This window comes from Centruroides vittatus, unplaced genomic scaffold (genome assembly GCF_030686945.1).
Source record: "Centruroides vittatus isolate TY-2023 unplaced genomic scaffold, ASM3068694v2 contig_941, whole genome shotgun sequence".
NCBI classification, from domain to species: domain Eukaryota; kingdom Metazoa; phylum Arthropoda; class Arachnida; order Scorpiones; family Buthidae; genus Centruroides; species Centruroides vittatus.
The window spans coordinates 165,256-177,652 of record NW_027122625.1 but is presented as its reverse complement, the minus strand read 5'-3'; positions in this window follow the sequence as shown (position 1 = coordinate 177,652).

Sequence of the window (12,397 nt, the reverse complement as noted above, 5' to 3'; positions counted from 1 at the left end):
GTTTTACATCAATAAACGAAAATGATAAGGTGTGTTGTGTATGAAAGTTTTGGCACCAGAATGTATGCTTCCAAGTAAGTTAAAACGACATTTAGAAACCAACCATTCTAACTTTGTTGGTATACCTCGCAACTTTTTTACCAAAAGGTTAATTGAATTAAAACAACAGAAAGGCAGCATTTTTAAACATATGTCAATACCAAATAATGCTTTGCTAGCATCATACAAAGTTGCATATAGAGTTGCTAAGTGTAAAAAGACCCATACCATCGCAGAGCAACTAATTCTACTGGCTGCTGTAGATTTAGTGAACATTATGATTGGCGAGTCGGCGGGAAAACTGCTTTCAAAAGTCCTTTTGTCTAACAATACCATTAGTCGCAGAATTCAGCACATGGGGAGGATCTCAATATACAATTAATTGAAAAATTAAAAGGAAGTGAATTTGGATTGCAACTCGACGAGGCCATGGATAATAATAAGGACGCACACTTGATTTGTTACGTACGGTTCTTAGATGGTAATTTAATCGTTGAGGACCTTCTCTTTTGTAAAAGTATTACTGGAAGTACAAAGGCTCAGGATTTGTTCGAGATCCTGAATATATTTATGGTTGAAAATAATTTAGAATGGACAAAGTGCGTTGGTGTTTGTACTGACGGTGGTCGTTCAATGTCCGGCTCTTATGGAGGATTGCAGGCGCTTATTCGAAACAAAGCTCCAGATTCAGTTTGGACCCATTGCATCATTCACAGAGAAGCACTTGCATCAAAGTATATGAGTCCTCCACTAAATATAGTTTTAGAACGTGTAGTAAATATAGTGAACTATATAAAAATTCGGCCACTGAAAGCAAGATTTTTAAAAAAAATGTGTGAAGATATGGGAGCCGAATACACATCTTTGTTGTACTACTGCCACTCACGATGGCTCTCTCGCGGGGGTGTATTGTCTCGTACGTTCCAATTACGGCAAGAAATATACGCTTTCCTCGAAGAAGAAAAACATGAGTATGCCAAACACTTTGTGGAAACAGACTTTTTGATTAAACTCGCATACCTATGTGATATTTTTGAAAAGTTGAATTCGTTGAATCTCTCCTTACAAGGACGCAATATGCACATTTTAAAGCAAACAGAAAAGATTTCAGCTTTCAGAAAAAAATTACAGCTATGGAAAATAAAAATTAATAAAGAGTGTATCAGTGATTGTTTTCCCTTGTTGCACCAGTTTGTAACCTCCAATGAAATTAATTTGTCTTGCAATATAAAATCCATTTTTGTTGATCACCTATTAGAGCTTATAAAAAAGTTCGAAAAATACTTTGAAGCAAATATTAATAAATTTACATGGATTCAAGACCCATTTAAAGCCAAGACTCCATCTGAATTTACTTCTTTAGAAGAAGAATCTCTTGTTGACTTGTCTTGCGATAATACTTTAAAGTTAAAATTTGGTAGCATGGAACTTTCTGATTTTTGGATATCAGTAATATCCACTGCTTAGTGGTAAAGCTCTACGAATATTAATTCCGGTTTTTGGCAGTCGCAGTAATAAAAAGTACATATCGCTCGAAAATTAACGTTGAATAAGAAATGAGGGTCGCCATATCCAATTTTATTCCGAGATTTGAGAAGTTGTGTAGTGAACATCAAGCCCATCCATCCCATTAATAATTTTAATAATGTTAATCAACAATGAACGTTCAATAAATTTTGTGAATTTAAAATTCGTGTTTAATTTATTTTTCAACTAACCTAACCACATGGTGGTTGTCCAGTCTCAATATAGATATTACCTAAACAGTTGAAATTAGATATTTTATATTATCCCAAGGAAAATAGTAAGTATCTGTTTTTAATTTTTCGCTGTTAAATGGATAATCGCTTTTAAAAAGGAAAGTTTTCCAATTTTTCAAGAAAGTCAAAAATTTAGAAAAAAATCTGATGTATTAAGAGGCGCCGCGAAAAAATCGATTATTTAGGGAGCCGCAAACCGAAAAAGATTGGGAACCTTCTGGGACTGAATCAACTTGAAAAATCAATTTTTAAAAACTCAAAATGGCAGTAAACTTAGAGAAAACAAGTATTTTTACTTAAAATTATGCAAATAGCATTTGAAAATTTAATTTATTACAGCCTCATCTGTAAATCAGAACAAAAACCTCATTTCTTGTTATGATTCACAGTCATTAGAAAATCATTTTATCATAAGTAAATATACTAAATATTAAAAACAATTTATTACATAATATTTTTCAATTAAAATATAATTTTATTATATTTTAAACTGTTTTGCCAACCACTGGTCTCGATTTGAAATTGCCAGTCGACGTGGCCCAATGCTGGTGGGCGGCAACCGTAACGTCACCCTATCTCCCTTAAAATGAAGACAGTTAGAACTGACCAAGTGCAATATCTCATCACTCTGACTACATAATGACTAAGTCCACCTTGACAGACATCACGTTGTGTTGCATACTCTGCTTTGTCAACGTGAAAGTTTCCAATAAACTAATAATTAATTGTTAATATTGTAATTTTAAAATTTTTTAATCTTCAACTTAAACAAATAATATTTTGAAACTCCTCAGAATTATTTCTATATATGGAGCATTGATGCTATTAAATTTTGGAGATTATATATAAGTGAAGGAGAGAGAGAGAGAGAGAGAGACATACTTAACTCTTTCTTGACTGAGGTACCGATCTGTTGTACCCCTAATTGTTAAGCAAATAGTCCAGGGTACTGATTCATCGATACCCTGTTACAAATCGATTTTTATAAAATTTATTGACAGCAGATGTCAGCACTTGACAGCAGCGTCTTGTTTATTGTCTGTTTCACGTATTTTTGTCCAGGTGGTATTTTGTTGACTTAAAAAAATTTAATTAATGCTTTTTTTGTTAATTTTTCATTTCCTGATAATTTTTTATTTCATTTTTAGCATATTCATGCAATATTACTATAATAAGTTCATTCATTCTATAATACGTTTATTCATGCTATAATACATCAACATGTTATAAATATTCAAGTTGTGATCTTCAGTTCTGATATTTTATATATTTTTTATTTTAATTTAAAATATCAGCAAATGTTACATGTATTGCTACTGGTAATCATACGTTTATTACAAAAATATACAATCTCGTTCGATACGAAGTAAATAGAGTATATTAGTTCATTATATTAGTTGATAGCAGAATAAAGTTTTGATTTCAAATGAATGTTTCATATAATGCGCAATAATTTCACAAGGAATAAACGTACATGCATAAGTGTTATATCACCTCTTTCTGGCTCAGTGCCAGCAAAAAACTAGTTAACTAGACAATGTTAATTTTGACAAAAGGTTACAAATTATCAAGTTTAAATGTCAGTTCTGATATACATAATTTTTTTTCTTATAAATTTTTCTAATAAAATGTATTGAAAAATATTGTATTTAAAACTAAAGGTATTACTAAATGTACATGATTTTTTTCATATGAATATAATGATAATTTGATTTTTGGTGAATTTTTAAAATAATATCGCCTGAGTGACCTTGACTGACCTATATTGCCCTCAGCCGTTTTACAAAATAAACATAAACAGAGGGGCATAGCAAATGGACAAGAAAGAGTTAAGCTTGTTTTTTAAATTTTATATTGTATACTTGAAAATTATCAGATTTCTTTCCTGATTCGATCACCTGCCATTAGCACATCCGGAAAGTCATTAAGCCATTGCCAACTTTTTTGTGGTGATTCCAAGCTCATGTAAGAAGCTAAAAGCAAGCATATATCATGATTCCATTGTCACCGGACCTCCAGTTTTAAAAATTTCTATCCTTTCTTCTGCTTGATGTTTACTTGCTTTTGTTTTTAAATTTTTATAGCAAAGTAACAACTACTTCCTGTTTCAAGACATTATGATTCCTGGATAACTTACATTTTGTCCCCATATTCATTACTTATATGTTATTGCATTCAATTTTTATTTTCTGATACATTTTTATATTTTGCAACTAATTCTAACAGTAAAAGAAACTACTAACTTTGAAAGCACATGCCTGTCATGATGCATTCAGACAAATCAGAGAGCTTTTAACTTCAATTTGAGAATTTTGTAATGTAGTGATAGATTGAGTTGGTTAAAGTAAAGTTACTTTTCATCTAGAGTTACCAGTTTCAAATCTTACGGTATGAAATTCTCTATTTGTTAATTATTCATATGCAGGAATTTTGGGAAGTTTGTATCACTGTGATAACTAAATATTGAATTTTGAGCAGTCAAGTGATGATCTACTATAATATAAATGCAAAGATAATTGTATAATATAACCCATTGAATGCGTGTCCATCCGTCCGCATAACGTTATGCCAAAAATGGGCAGTAGAGGCACCCCATCGTGTGTCATATTCCAAACATTTAAATTAACAATATAAATTATTATTATTATTCATTTGGCCAATAACAATATAAATAATTCAGTATATTTGTAATAGGAATTTATTATTGTCACAGAATGCCTGTAACGTGCACTAGGGGGTGAATAACAAAAAAACGGATAGTTTTTAAAATTATATAGTGGACTCCCGGAAGGTAATATTTTAATAATAGAAACCTTTCATGACACCACCAAAGAAATACGCCATTGGGGAACCTTTCATATATTAAGTGCATCAAACGTGCCTCATACGAATTTGTAATGCTGCTAGAACACCCACTGGGGGGCATCCCGGGCTACTAGTACTACTATAAATGCTTCAGAGACAAAACAAAAACTTTCATTTTTATTGTTGTTTCAGTAAAAGTTCATATTTCATATTATATAATAATTCATTTTTAAGCTTAAAAAGTTACATTTTAGGAAAGAATATATACAGAAAATCCTCTTTAGTCTGAATTTCAAAGGATGAAATAATCTGAGATTTTTCTGTACAATATGCCAAATAGCACGTAATGGATGTAATTTATTAAGCAAACAGAATATGCTCATGTATACAGAACACTACAGTACTATCATTAATAATATAAATAAACTGCAAGTAAACAGCATGTGTCTGGTGAGAACCTCAAAGGCTGCAAGACTGGTTTTATAAAAAGCAAAGTGGAATTCCTTGAGATGTAGCCCAAAAACTAATAGCAAAGAGCCCTACAAATACCTCAATATGCTACTTGTGGTCCAATCTTGCAACCCTGAAACCATCCATATTTTGAGATAAGAGAAAAAATAGTAGTCACAAGTAAGGTGATACCATGGTGAAAGAAAACAAGATGTTCCATTGTGCATACTTTATGACATCAATATCGTACAAGAGAGACAACAAACACTAACAAATAATCTTATGATTTAAACTTAATTTTTAAGCATTTCTTTAAATATTCAAAGATATTTTTTTTATTTTTGCAAAATATGTATCTTTTTCATTAACTACATTTAACACTGCTTTTAAAAAATATATTTATAATAAACATCCTAAATCACAATTTTTTGTTCATAAGATATCAAGTACAAATACAAATTAAAACTAATAAACAATTAAAAAAAAAAATGCAAACAATTTTTAAAATGGTTTTCTTTGCATTCTTAGCATTATATTAACCTTTAAATGCCCAATCTGCTGATGTATTAGCTTTTCAATTTCTGCTAAAATGCCCAACTTGCCGACAGATCGACTCCTGGAAATTCTTGAACTTATTTTGTGGCATTTCTTAGAAGAATGTGTTGATTGGTGGAAGATTCTAGAAGGCCTAATTAACATATTTCCTACTAGATGGTATCATTGTGTATAAGACAAAGTTTTTCGAAAATTGTCACCATTTCGTTTGCATTTCTCATCTTGCATGGAGTGTTTCCCTTGTTTCTTGAGGTAGTATGTTCGAGTTTACTGCATTTATTTCATATAGTATATCATTTTAGTATGTTTGTTAACTTTTATTTATTATATTTATTTTATTTTATATTATTTTTAGTTTGTGATATTGATAGCTTGCTAAAAATCCCACTAGATGCAATCTATTTTTTTTAATCAGGAACATATCACAGTTTACAACTGTTAAGTTTAAAATGATAATAGTTTTAAAAAGTAATTTTTAAAACTATTATGTTATCGTTCCAATAGCATCTTAGTGTCGCTTGTGATCACACATTTTTCCAAACTCGTATTCAGACATATTACATATAAACATCAACAACCATAGCCCATTTTATCATAAACATGCGAAACAATATGCCAAATTCTTGGGCTATATGTAAAGGATATAATTAAATATTAGAAATTAAATAATTTGACTAGAGGTAGGCAGTTATGCTGCTATCTCATATTAAATTTAATGACCAATTCCAAATTAAATTTCAATTTTTTTTTTTGCAAATCAAATTTACATTTTAGGTTGGTTCATTCTGCACTAGAAAAAATTATGACGACAACTCATGCTCCTTAACAATTTATATTATATAATTTTCTTTGAATAAACGTTATACATTAAATATTTGAGTATTTTTTTGGCATGGAACACAATATCGTATTTTACATTAATTTATATGAAAAAAATTGTTTCGCTTAATGAGTGTTTCGCATTACCAGTAAGATTCTGGAACGAATTATACTTGTTGAGCAAGGTTCCACTGTATGCCTTTTGCAGGTAAAGTCCTACCTCATGGTTCAGAGTTGACACTTATTTATTTAAGGAAAATCAATCAACATAAAAACTATTAACCTAAGCTTACAAGACATTTATACAAGAGGTTTAACAAAAAAAAAAATTCACAAGTTCTCCTATATGGAAAGGAGTTTTGTGGCAAAATTTATGGACTCTGAGAGGTAACAAAAAACCTTATTCACTGAAATAAAATCAGTCAATATATATATAAAAGCCAACCTGTGCTCAAGTCACCATCAACTGGAATATAACAAGTCCAAATAGAAAAGTTTTGTGCACGTTAACTTTGCAAAATACTGCACTTTGCACTAAAGATAAAGACCTATGTCAATGATATTTTATATCAAAATGTACAGAACAAAATTCCTTATCTTATGAGTTTAATAAAATTAAATATATCATTAAAAACAATTTGTTTTTGCATCAAATATAAACATTTTCTTTTTTATAATTATGTACTTCTTTCAGTTATTATTCTTTAAAAACTTTTTCAAAATCAGACTATTGATATATATTTAAAATCTACAATAGAAATACTACATCTCTGAATTTTTTCACATGTTTTTGACCAAAACTAAATTTTTTAAAATAAAGCATGTAAAATTAGGTGTTTCACCTTGGATACTTTCAACATGCCCCAGTAAACAGGTGGGAACAAATGGGTTAAAAAATACTAAGTATTTATAAATTTTACTATTTTTCTTTTGTTGGGTTGCAATTTGAAAAAATTGTACACCTATAAATTTCCACTGTTGTCCATCTTTCCTTAATATCAAGAGTGAAGTTAGATACATGAAAGACGAGACCAGATATGGAAACCTTAAGCCGTGGTCACACCGTGCAATTTCCAGCCGTGCAGGCAACTGCAACCATGATGGCTGTTCTCGATAACTAGTAAACCCCCTTTGAAAACTGATGCAACTGCAACCGCAACTGGAAACAAAGTTTGTTCTACTCGTGCCGATTGCAAATGCGCATCCAATCAGCAAACGTCTATTTGCCACGTCATATGGCAGCAACATTAAAAATACTGTAGTCAGAAAATAATGGCAGAAAGCAAGATGATGGCTAGTTTAACAGAATCAAGATTAATCAAGCTAATTCAGTCTCACAATTGCCTGTGGATCTTAATTCTTCGTTTTATCGAAGAAAGGATAAAAGAGTGCAGGCATGGCGCAAGATAAATGAAAGTCTTGGCATTGATTGTAAGTACCATTTTTAGATTTCTGGATATAAAATGTTGATTGTTTTTAGTTTGGTAATGACAATATTGTTTTAAATATAGCTAAACTCACAAAAGAAGTCTAAAACAAGCTACTGTAATTTTATAGGTTTATTATAGGGTCACATGTTTCTGAGTTGCAACGCCAGCGAACAATGTGAGACCATGAGAAGACGCATTAACTCATGCTTGTTGCAGTTGTGGTTGCCTGCGCATCTGTAAATTGCATGGTGTGACCATGGCTTTAGGGGCAAAAGACCGATTAACTGTTTGTGATGTTTATATACATACAGTGTCCCAGCTTAAGAGTTTTTCAAGATATGAGCTGTCACTTGGCAGATTTTTTGTTTTGAGTTGAGAGCTAAAAAATTCAGGTTACAAGTCGGCTTCAGATACCCCACTGCTAGCTGGCACAACAAACCACAGATGAAGAAAAAAAATGGAAAATTGCCCTTTCATCATTTTCATTATTCTTCCAATGTGACGTAAGCATTCTTTCCATTCTGTGTGCAGGGCCAGTCTCATTTCTTGAATTTTCCATCTTTTCTTTCTTTATCTATGCAGCAAACAACAACAGCCACAAAACCAATTTATTGCAGTACATTCTATTGTTTTTTTATACGATATTCGTTATTTAAAGTACATTTTTCTTATTTAAAAACATGTAACAAAAAATAGCAGTGTTTTGGGGATCTGGAACGTATCTATATATATAATCAAGAAGAGTTGATGATAATAATAAAAATCACCGCAGAGCCCAAATGGTTAGGAGTTGAAAGTTGAAATTTGGTACACAGGGTACCAAATTTAAGTACCAAAGTGTTAAGTACCAATGGAAGCGTTATTAAGTAACAATGGAAAACAAGAGAACATGCAAGATTTACGGGCATTGGAGGAAAAAAAAGAAAAAGAGTATATTCGATTTTTAAATTTAAACAGATTAGTTCGGTTTTTCTAGACTTTTCTTCTTTAGAACATTCGATGAAAATTGAACGATATAATCAGAACACGTCGTGAAAATCGAACAATATTAAAATATTCAATTTTCAAATTTGACCTTTCTTTAGAAATATTTAGTTTGTTGATGAAATTACTCTTTTTCTTCTGTGACTATAACGTAATAATCTTAATCTTTGCTATCGTTACTTTTGCCCAAGCAACGCCGGGCCTACCTGCTAGTTAATGATATTTCAATTCATTTAAATGAAAAAATTTATTTGACACTAGTGGACCCAGCACGCGTTGCTGTGGCTCAAAATGCATCTATTATAAATGTATAACACTTTCCCCGCAGGGGGATTTCGAAAAATCCCTTTTCAGTGTATATTCTGTTGATGTACCCTATTAAAACACAATCAAAAATACATCTAAAATAGTATAATAGAAGCTGAGTTCTTCACGGTAAGCCTTAATCCTGTCCCTTTCCCCCCGGTGGGAAGAATTTTGACATGTATATTATATAAAAACACATGCGTATTCGAATGCAACGTTGTGTCAAAATTTCAAAGGAATCAATAGTACTTTAATTCATCCAAATAATGCCTCACAGAAAAGCAAACTTAGATCGTCGTACTCGTGAAGTTAGTGCCATCTGTTGGACATAAAAGCCTTAACCCTGTCCATCTTCCCCCTCGGGAATTTTGACATCTACATTATATAAAAACACGCCTGTATTCGAATGCAACGTTGTGTGAAAATTTCAAAGGAATCGGTAAAGAACTTTTGGAGATTAGCTATTAGGAACAAACGAACATTACATTTTTATTTATATAGATATGAGTAATTTGAGTTACAAGTTCCATCAGGGGACAAATTAAACTCTTAAGTCAAGGCACCACTATTTACTTAAAAATCACTTTTACCAAAAAGTCAACTTGGTAAAACTAGAGAAGCTTACCACTACACATTTTCTCTTAACTTTTTTTAAAGAGATATAGTTGATAGTAATTTCTAAAACAAATTTTTGGGGTAACCCATGAAAAAAGTGCTATAAACAATAAAAAAACTATAGGACTACTTACTGAGCATGCATCATTTGAGATGCCATTGCTTATGCTTGTTTTCTTGTGGAGCAGCACAGCAGACATACAAAACATGACATATGACCTTACATTGACATTATGTAATTATCTAGAAACATTGCTTTGCCTCAGCTACATCACATCTGGAGTATATCTTCAAAATTTTCTCCTCGTGAAAGACTGTTCTTTCAGGCTGAACTTGCATCATGTGATAAAGCAGTAATGTCCTATTTCTAAACATGTGATTCACTCTTTTCAAACACCTAAAGAACAAAATCTGTCACAGGAAGAAAGTTTGGAGGAAGTACATCAGAGATGTCACTTGGCAAGACAAGTGATGTTTCTAGGTAGTTACGTGATGGAGTTATGTCAAACTGAGGTCATGCAACACATTTTTTACACATCGGCTGTGCTGCACCATGATGAAAATGAGCTTAAGAGTCAGACTTGTAATACTGTTTGTTATTCAAGGGTGAGCACCACGCTACCTACATATTTTCATATTCTTAATGATTTTTTTGAGACATTTTACTTAGATCAGGAAGTTTTGCTATGAATAATACACATTTTAATGTTTACCTCACTTCAGTTAGAATACATTAAACGTAATTTCGATATAGAAACAGAAAACTGATGTCTGATCTGATCGATCAAAAAATAAAAAATAGAAATACGATATCTGAAATTATTGATAAACTTAATTATAATTTCTATTCAAGTTCTGAATCTGTTCTGTCTATATTTTTAAAATGGCATTGTTTGCATATTGTTATTATGTGGTATCTGCAGATCAGTGCAGTAGGCTACATGTTACACTTTTGGATGCTGTTTACCTAATTTTTTTTGGGCAATATGTACACTTTTCTCATGATACTAATATTGCCCGTGGAGGATCTGCTTTCTTTCTCAACACCGCCAGAATTTTCACATGGAGATTCTCACTCTCATTGTTTGCAAAAGAGCTGACATTTTCTTCCTCAGACTCCTCATCAAGCCATTTCAGAAACATCTCATTGTATATTTGTACTATCATAAAATGTGATATCTAAACCAGTGGTTCCCAACCGGCGTTCCGCGGAACACTGGTGTTCCGTAAGCATCTCCCAAGTGTTCCGCAGATTTAGTCACAAATCGGAACGTGTACAATCGTATTCGAGCCGCTGAATATCAAAAAATTAAAATCATAAAATTTTCATAAACTTAAATATATATGTACGACTCGTACTTATGGAGTGTACTACTGTTTCGAATAAGATAAAGGCAATGATAAAAACTGAATGAAATATATAAAAGACATCAGGCACAAGTTTCCCATTAAAGTTATTTAGGTATATTTTTTCCTGTCTTAGAATTGGCGTTAATAATATGAGTAGAGATTTTGAATTATAACTGCTCAATTCTAATAAAATAACTGATGACAAGCTTATGTATTTCATATTAACTTAAATAAGTGTTCCGCTAAAGAAAATTGCTCACAAAAGTATTCCGCATCCTAGAAAAGGTTGGGAACCACTGATCTAAACAAACTACTACTAACCCATTATAGATAAAGCTCAACCAATGCTGAATTATCGGGCTAGCAAATGGTCGTACGGTAATCTTATATCAGCTGGAGGAGGAGAGCGGACCGAAGGTCCGGGTAGCGTAACTGGTAACGTGTCTGCATGGATAGCAGAAGTTGCGGGTTCGAGTCCCGCTTCGGGCTGTTTCTTTTCTTCCAGTTAGGCCTAAATTTATTTAAATTATTTAATTAAAATTCTAATTATTAAATTTAGCAAGAGATAGCACCTAACACCTAACTCTAGTACCAAATTATCTTAAATTATTATTATTATTATAGCCATTTGCTAGCCCGATAATTCAGCATTGGTTGAGCTTTATACAATATCATTTCACAATTGGAATCATACCACTTCAAATGCAATCAAAAAGGACACAGGATTACTATAGGGTGAATGCCCACCGACTCATCAAACACGACCGAAACAAAGGTGATACCAAAAGCATTAGCGACGACTATTATTTTTAATTCTGGTACCGCATAAAAAAGGGTCACCCAAGGGCCGTATTCTGGTCACTTATCTCTCGTCTCTTCTTTCAAGGATGAATGACGTCAAAACGACATGGCAAGGAAAACATGCATTCAAATAAAGCACGTAATTTTGCCAAAGTTATGTTTTTTGTTTTATAATGTTTTCACAGATTGTAATGTCAATTTCTCTCTTAACAAATAAAAATCTTAATAACCTACATTAGAAAAGCGTGCGTAGTTAGATATTTTTCGAAATATTACCATCTAATTTCTCCTTAGCTATCTAAGTAAGATTAACATCATATTTTCAATAATTCCGTAATTTATGAAGGATAATAATAATAATAATAATAATAATAATAAAAAAGGAATCAGTGGTGTTTCCAAGTAGGCACTGGAAAAAAATCAGAATCATTTTCTCTCTTGAAATATTCTTTCCCGAGATAGAGAACATTCTCTAATACAATT